The sequence below is a fragment of the Phoca vitulina genome, unplaced genomic scaffold (genome assembly GCF_004348235.1).
Source record: "Phoca vitulina isolate PV1807 unplaced genomic scaffold, GSC_HSeal_1.0 scaffold54, whole genome shotgun sequence".
Taxonomy (NCBI): Eukaryota; Metazoa; Chordata; class Mammalia; order Carnivora; family Phocidae; genus Phoca; species Phoca vitulina.
In genome coordinates, this window is record NW_022589757.1 from 6,019,467 (window position 1) to 6,028,839 (window position 9,373).

The following is a 9,373-nucleotide window of genomic DNA, read 5'->3' on the forward strand; positions in this document are numbered from 1 at the left end:
ATTTGCAACTTCATCTTTACAAAGGTCATTAGTTTCTGGGTAGACATGAGTACTCCTTGATTAATAATCTGATTAATAAATTTTGATGTCCTTATTAATTTATGAGACCTCAATCACTTCAACTTGTTTGGAAATTAAATAAATTGGAGTGTGTTTGTTATCTTTTTAAAGGTTAATAACATCTAATTCCAGTACTTGTTGGAAGGATTAAGACAATGCATCTAAATTACCAAGTGCAGAATTAGGTACGTAATTAGAAGTCAAAAAATAATATTTACCTTAATATCTTCCCCTTTCTTTTCCTCCAAAAGGTCATTTTTCTAAAAAAAAACTAAGACATGTTCAAATACCACTCTTAGCTTGAGTGGAATCATTTCGTTTGAAGTTCAGAAGGCCAAAGCCAAGTGGTAAATCAGGATACCAGAGACCAGGGCAAAGACCTGGAGAGTAGTCAAGTGTGATGGTGGAGTTCAATAAAGCATTGGTACCAAAAGGGTGACCAAAAAGTGAAACTTGGCTAAGTCAAGGAGACTGCATCCTGAACAAGTGAATTCTGGAAACTGCATTTCTGGAAAATAGGAATAGGCCTTGTTAGAGAGCAGCTGTGGCCTCACCTGAATATATGATGGAAACTTCTAGGAACAAAGACAATGTGAGCTAGAGGTGGAGGGGAGGGCAGATGGTAGTGATAAGGTAGCAGGGGTAAAATCATCACTCTTTCTCAATGAGGATGACCTTTGTCTGGCCCCAAAGTATAAAGAGAGGAACTCCTTCCCTATACACCAAATTTCCAGAGGTCTCATGGACCAAATGGGGAAGTGGGTATTAAATATAAGCAAACTGAATGATTTGTCATGGGAGGTGTTAAAGACTCTGCAACCTCTTGATTCCATGATACAAAGCTTCGGTGTTTGCCAGGCGAGTTCTTTGATAGTTCCAGTCAAGTGAGATTGTAATACACAGCCTACAGAAAGTTTGGTTCACAAGATGGAAAGGGGATCTCGAAGAGTTTCCCGTAGGCCACAGGATTTGAATTGACTCTGTAGGGTGACACAGCAATAAGGTACAAAAATCCATTCCACATACCAGTTCTTATTCTAGTTATATGCCCTGGCACTTTTGGGGATGCAGACATATAATGGAACCAACTATATGATGGTACCTACTGCAACTTGCAGTGCTCAGTCTCCATCCCCTTTCCCTAATTTCTTCCTGCCTTTGGCCTTCCCAAACTTCTTCAAGTGTTCAGGCACAAAAGCCCCTCTTTCTGCCTCTTTTTCATAGTACACCTTAATGGCCCTAGCGCAAGATTGACTGGAAAGAGTCTCAGCTTCCTGTAGGCTAAGATCTAATATTTATGAAGGTAAACATTCTAAAACCTCCACTCACTCCAAGTGGAAATGATTTTTAAATTTTCAAAATTAACAAACACATAGCTGCTAATGAAAGTGAGAAAGGGAAAGTGAGAAAGGGAACCATTTCCTACAAGAAAATAACCAAAGGGAATATTTGGTATTGTCAGAGGCCAAAGTCACTTGGCACTGGAGAGCTAGGCATAGATCCAAGCAGAAAGTACAGGGACAGTGACCAGGACTTCTCACACATTCATAGCTACAGACCCACACTCTGCCATGAACAGAGACTGGGAAAACTTTGCACAATTCCCAAGGTTGCTAGAGAACTAAGCCGTTTTCAATGACCTTAGTGTCCAGTATCTTCCCGCATACATGAAGGGTAGTGTCATGTCACCAGCATGTGCAGGGCAGGAAATGTATCATGCATGCAGGAATATTCCCTGAGCATAAAATGCACCCTGGCCTGAAGCTTTGAAACAGACTATTATTTTCCATGAAAGCAAATATAGGAGAAATGTGTGGAATGTGACCTTACAAACTACACTCATAAAAATGCTTAAAAGGATAAGCATTGTGAATGACACAGCAAACGGAAGAACTTACACCAAAGGAAATAGACAAGATCAATCTGAAGAGTGCCTCAAGAAGTATTTTTAAATGTTTAAAACAATAAAGTATGTAAACATGAGAAAAGAAGAGACAGGATTATTTTTATAAATACATACCAAGAGTTTCATAGTGAAGCTTTAGAATATTAATGAAAGAGAATAGAAAAAAATATTGCAAAAGTTGCCAGGAAGCAAAGTAATATAAGTCTGGTTTACATTATATTTATTTTTGGAAATGTGGAATGTCAGAAGTCAGCAGAGTGAAACTCTGATTTTAAAATTCTATATTCAACCTGACTTCTGAGAAAGATGGTGGAGTAGGAGGACCCTACGCTCATCTTGTTCCATGAATACAACAAAGTAACACTCACATCATTGTAAATAACTAAGAAAATGATCCAAACACAAGCAGAACAGATTCTCTACAGTTAAATGTAGAAAAGAAGCCACATCAAAGAGGGTAGGAAGGGCATAGATGTGGTGAGGAGCTAAATGAACCTGCAGGACTTTCCTGGGGAGGAGATATGCCATGGGAGCAGAGAAGGGAAAGAAGCAGATTCTCACACCAGCCACTCCAGGCTGGAGGATCCCCATAACATTTGGCTTTGAAAACCAGAGGGGCATAATTTCATGAGTTCTTACAATCACCAGGCCTTAACCCCTTGAACTTTAAAAATAAACAGGCTCAAGAATGGGAGAGCCAGGAGAGTGAAAGAAAACTGAGTCCCTGCACTTAAAGAGAAAGCACAACAAACGGCTCCAAGGAGATACAGCATAGAAGCAGCGGTTTGAAAAAAAAAAAGCCTGGGGCATGTGGGAGAGAGTTTCTTTACTAATCTTAGAGCCTGTGCTAGATAGAGGGGCAAGGACCTTTGGGAGACTTCTCCAGGAACAAAAGAGCTGGTGGGTGCCATTTCCCTCCCCCATCCCCCAGCTTAAACACATGAACACCTTTGGGAGACAACAAAGTGTCAGTACTCACTACCTAATTTGCTAACATTACTGCCGCACCCTCCCATTCTCCTTCGGACATGCCCCCTCCAGCCAGGCCTCAGCTCTGGGTCCCCTCCCACAGCAGACCTGCCCAAACTTTGCTAACACCAGGTACCCCACCCCCACATCCTCCTTCAGACCTACCTTCAAAAGGCACTTGACCACAGACCATTCAAACCAGTGCCACAAGCCTGGCCATGTGCAAGCAGCCCCAACAGGGATCAGAACCACTCCAGAGTGACTCATGCCCCAGGAAGAGGGGTAGATAACCACATACACTAATCCAACTCTGGCTGCAGCAGTGGGCTGGGGACACACAGATGATTTGACTACAGGGCCCACCCAACAAAGAAAGCTTCTCAGGGGAAAACACAGGGAGATTGCCCTGCAGTTCAGTGCCACTGCATCTCTGGCAGACACCTGGTCTGACTCAGGCCCAAGGAGGCCCCAGACTGGTCCACTACAACACAGGGACCAAACCCTGCCCACAACAGGCAAAGGAGCCATTGCAGATGACTGGACTGAAGGCAAAAGCAGCTCAGCCACAGTAGTAGGGTACATGCTGACCACATAAGAGACAATCCTGAAGTGCCAGGTTCTGGTAAACAAGGAATATTGCACTATAGGACCTCTTCCTTATAAGGCCACTACTTTCAAGAGCAGTTGTAATGGAATTTCCTAACACAGAGAAGCAGAGAGTTAGGCAAAATGAGGAGACAGAAGACTATGTCCCAAATGAAAGAACAGGACAAAATCACAGTAATGTCCATCACAAAAAGGAGATAAGTAATATTCCTGATAGAGAATTTAAAGTAATGATCATAAATATACTTACTGGACTTGAGAAAAGAGTAGAGGACATCAGTAAGACCCTTAACAAAGAGATAGAAAACATTTTAAAAAAAGAATCAATCAGAGATGAAGAACTCAATAAATGAAATAAAAAATATATTATATGGAATAAATAGTAGACAAGAGGAAACAAAAATTGGACTGATGACCTAGAGGACAGAGTAATGGAAAACAATCAAGCTGAAAAGGACAGAAGAAAAAATATAACAAAAAATGAAATAGCCTTAGGGAACTTAGCAACAGCCCAAAGTGTAATAACATTCACATTATAAGGACCCAGAAGAAGAGAGAGAAAAGGGGGGCAGAAAATTTATTTGAAGAAATAATAGCTAAAAACTTTCCAAATCTGGGAAAGAAAACAGAAGTCCATATCCACGAGACAAAGAGAGCCAACAAAATCAAACCAAGAGGGTCCACACCAGACCCATAGTAATTAAAATGGCAAAAAGTAGTGATAAAGAGAGAATTTTAAAGCAGCATCAGAAAAGAAAACAGTTACATATAAGGTAAACTCCATAAGGCTATAAACTGATTTTCCAGCAAAAACTTTGAAGGCCAGAAGAGAGTGACATGATATATTCAAAGTGCTAAAAGAAAAAAAGCTAAGAATATTCTATCCAGCAATGTTATCATTCAGAATAGAAGAAGCAATAAAGAGTTTCCCAGAGAAAACAAAAGTTAAAGGAATTCATTATCAATAACCAGCCCTACAAGAAATGTTAAAGGGGACTCTTTGAGTGGAAAGGAAAGACCATAAGCAGGAGTAAGAAATGTAAGAAGTACAAAAGCAGTAAAATTAAGTATATCTATAAAAATCAGTCAAGGGATTCACAAAATAAAATGATGTAAAGTATAACAATATACCAAACCATTCAGGGGAAAGGAATAAAGAATGGGTTCAAACTTAAGTGACCATCAACTTAATATAGACTGCTATATGCATAAGATGTTATATACAAACCTAATAGTAACCAAAAATCAAAAACCAGTAATAGATATGCCAAAAATAATAATAAAAAAGTATCCAAGTGTATCACTAAAAAAAGCCAGCAAACCAGGGCAGAAGAGAGTAAGAGAAGAAAGGAACAAAGAAGAACTACAAAGACAACCATAAAAAAAGTAACAAAATGTCAATAAGTATGTATCTATAAAAATTACTTTGAAAGTAATAGGACTAAATGCTCTAATCAAAAGACATAGGGTTACTGAGTGAATAAAAAAACAAGACGCATCTATATGTATACAAGAGACTCATTTTATTTTTTTTTTAAGATCTTATTTATCTATTTGACAGAGAGCGAGAGAGGGAACACAAGCAGGGGGAGTGGGAGAGGGAGAAGCAGGCTTCCTGCAGAGCAGGGAGCCCAATGTAGGGCTCAATCCCAGGACTCTGTGATCATGACCTTAACAGAAGGTAGACACTTAATGACTGAGCAACCCAGGCACCCCGGGACCCATTTTAGAGCTAAAGACACTTGCAGATTGAAAGTGAGGGATTAGAGAAACATTTATTATGCAAATGGATGTGAGAAGAAAGCCAGAGTACCAATACTTATATTGGACAAAATAGATATATATAATATATATATATATTATATAATTTGTTATATAATGATTATATAATATAATCATAAATCTAACAAGAATATCTAACAATTGTAAATATGTATGCACCCAACAGGAAAGCACCCAAACACATAGAGCAGCTAATAACAAACATAAATGATGTAATCAATAATAATACAATAATAGTAGGGGACTTTAACACCCCACTTACATCAATGGACAGATCATCTAAACATAAAATCAACAAGGTAACAGTGGCTTAGAATGACACATTGGACCAGATGGATCTAACAGATATATTCAGAACAATCCATCCTAAACAGCAAAATATACATTCTTTTCAAGTGCACATAAAACATTCTCCAGAATAGATCACATATTAGGCCATGAAACCAGCCTCAACAATTTCAAGAAGTTTGAAGTCATACCATGGATCTTTTCCAAATGCAATGCTATGAAATTAAGAATCAATCTCAAGAAAAAAATCTAGAAAGACCACAAATACATGGAGGTTAAATAACATGCTACTAAACAATGAATGGGTCAACCAAAAATTCAGAGGAAATTAAAAAAATACATAGAGACAAATGAAAATGAAAAGACAACAGTCCAAAATCTTTGGGGGATGCAGCAAAGCTGTTCTATGAGGGAAGTATATAGCAATACAAGCCTACCTCAAGAAGTAAGAAAAATTTCAAGTAAACAACTTATCCTTACACCTAAGGGAACTAAAAAAGAAGAACAAAATGCAAAGCCAGCAGAAGTAAGGAAATAATAAAGATTGGAGCAGAAATAAACAAAATAGAAACTTAAAAAAAAAATAGAAGAAGATGAATGAAACCGGTAGCTGGTTCTTTGAAAAGATGAACAAAATTGATAAACCTTTAAGCAGACTCATATTAAAAAAAAAAAAAAAAAAAACCTCGAATAAAATCAGAAATGAAAAGAGGACAGTCTCTCTGCTCCTCCACTTTTGACAGACATCCACTGAGGCCAACATAGGCATGTGAGCCCTCTGTGGCCGTGATTGTTTGTGCGCTGTGGCGCACACAGGGTAAGGTCGGGAACGCCCAGGCCTGAGAGGGGGAAAAGTCTCCCTCGCCTTGTTGTGTGCCTATGCCTCAGGCATCCGGTCAGCTGAGAAATGGCTCATGATGTTTTGAGTAATCTTGGGCACATTGTTCCTTGTGACGCCCACCGAGGAGAGTGGCTTCGTGTGCGGGGATGTGATGATCAGATAACATCCTGCTTCAAATGTATATGCGGGGTGTTGTCTAATCTCAGCATTCCTGCATAGGATTTGATTCTATCTCTATGTAGTTTCGGGGAATGGGTCATGAAGTACCTTTGCACAAGAGCTGATCAGAGAATGAGATTTACTTAAGATATGTAATTATTCCGGTGCAACCGGAGTTGATTTGTTTTTGTCCTCTCTTGCGTAAAGAAGTATCGGGATATCTTAATGCTTACATTGTTAATCAGTAACAATATATTTTGATTGTAAAGAGTATATAAGATGTCAAGAAATAAACGGCAGTATGCAGTTGCAAGTGCTGCCTTTGCTCTGCATCCCCTGTGTCCTGGTGATTTCGCGACCCTTACCCAGGGACCCCAACGCACTAGACGTTGACAATCCACATCTTCTGGTGCATTGCCAGCCATGTCCCTGAGACAAAATGGTGAAGTCGGAGGAAATGGGTTTGGCAATGTTGAGCACCAGTTGGCCATATTTGGACATATTGGGCCCATAAGGGCTGCTTTTAACTCTGGCAGAGTGGATAATGTTGCCATCAATACCTCAGCTACATGGTCTACATATTCCATTATGATTCCACCCATGGCAAATTCCACAACACAGACAAAGCTGAGAATGGGAAACTTGTCTTCAATGGAAATCCCATCTGCATCTTCCAAGAGTGAGATCTTGCTGACATCAAATGGGTTGATGCTGGTGCTAAGTATGTCGTGGAGTCCACTGGGGTCTTGACCACCATGGAGAAGGCTGGGGTTCACTTGAAGTGGGGCCAAGAGGGTCATCATCATTATCACCCCTTCTGCTGATGCCCCCATGTTTGTGATGGGCATGAGCCATGAGATGTATGACAACTCCCTCAAGATTGTTAGCAATGTTTCCTACATCACCAACTACTTGAGCCCTCTAGCCAAGTTCATCCATAACAACTTTGGCATCATGGAGGTACTCATGACCCCAGTCCACGCCATCACTGCTACACTGAAGAGAGTGGATGGCCCCTCTCAGAAACTGTGGTGTGATGGCCAACAGGCTGCCCAGAACATCATCCCATCCTTGCTTCTTTTGGTGGTGTAGGTAAGGTCATCCCTGAGCTAAATGGAAAGTTAACTGGCATGGCCTTCAGTGTCTCTACCCACAAAGTGTCAGTTGTGGATCTGACCTGCCATCTGGAGAAAGCTGCCAAATACAATGACATCAAGAAAGTGGTGAAGCAGGCATCAAAGGGCCCCTTCAAGGGTATCCTGGGCTACACTGAGGACCAGGTTGTCTCCTGTGACTTTAATGGTGACACCTACTCTTCCACCTTTGATGCTGGGGCTGGCACTGCCTTCAATGACAACTTTGTCAAGCTCATTTCCTGGTATGACAGTGAATTTGGCTTCAGCAACTTGGTGGTGGACCTAATGGTCCATATGGCCTCCAAGGAGTAAGAGCCCCTTGGACCACCAGCCCCAACAAGAGCAAGAAGAAGAGAGAGAGACTCTCAGCTTTTGGGGAGTTCTTACACCAACTCATCTCCCAACACACAGAATCTCCTGACCACAGTTCCCATCCCAGACACTCTGAAGAAGAGTAGGGGCTTGGGGGGGCCCTACCTTGTCATGTAGCCTCCATAAAGTATATTGTACCCCCAAAAAGATATGAAAGAGAAAATAACTAACACGACAGAAGTACAAAGATTATAAGAAAATACTAAGAAAAATGATATGCCAACAAATTGGATAACCTAGAAGAAATGGATAAATTTCTAGAAACATATAACCTCCCAAAACTGAAGCAGGAAAAAAATAGAAACCTTGAACAGACTGGTTACCAGCAATGAAATTGAATCAGTACTCAAAAACTCCCAACAAATGAAAGTCCAGGGCAAGATGACTTCACAGGTGAATTCTACCAAACACTTAAAGAAGAGTTCATACCTATTCTTCTCAAACTATTCCAAAAAATAGAAAAGGAGCAAAAGCTTTCAAATACATTCTCTGAGCCCATCATTACCTTGATACCAAAACCAAATAAAGACACCACAAAGAAAGAAATACAGTCCCTTATCTCTGACAAACATAGAGGTAAAAATACTCAACAAAAGATTAGCAAACAAAATCTAACAATATATTTTTAAAAATTATTTGCAATGATCAAGTGGGATTTGTTGTTGGGATGCAAAGATATTTCATTATTAACAAATCAATCAATGTCATATATCACATTAACAAAAGAGGATAAAATCATATGATCATTTCAATAGATGCAGAAAAAGCATTTGACAAAATACAACAGTCATTCATGATACAAACATTCAACAAAGTAAATTTAGAGAGAAGATATCTCAACATAATAAAAGCCATATATGAAAAACCCACAGTGAACATCATCCTCAATGGGGAAAACCTGAGACCTTTTCCCCTAAGGTCAGGAATAAGAGAAGGAAATTCACTTTCACCACTTTTATTCAACATAACACTAGAATTTCTAGCCACAGAAATCAGACAACAGAAAAGAGATAAAAGGAATTCAAATTGGTAAGGAAGAAGTAAAATCTTCACTATATGCCCATGGCATGATACTCTATAGAAAACCCAAAAGACTCCACCAAAAAACTGCAAGAATTGATAAATAAATTTAGTAAGGTTGCAGGATAGAAAAATCAATATATAAAATCTGTTGCATTTCTATACACTAATAACGAAGTAGCAGGAAGAGAAAGTAAGAAAACAATCCCATTTACAAATGCACCAAAAACAAGA

General features: G+C 39.5%; 1 pseudogene; it reads left to right on the forward strand.

Annotated features, from left to right (window-relative positions):
• The first annotated feature begins 7,165 nt into the window (after positions 1–7,165).
• LOC116622768 lies at positions 7,166–8,079 on the forward strand (annotated as a pseudogene).
• The last annotated feature ends 1,294 nt before the right edge of the window (positions 8,080–9,373 follow it).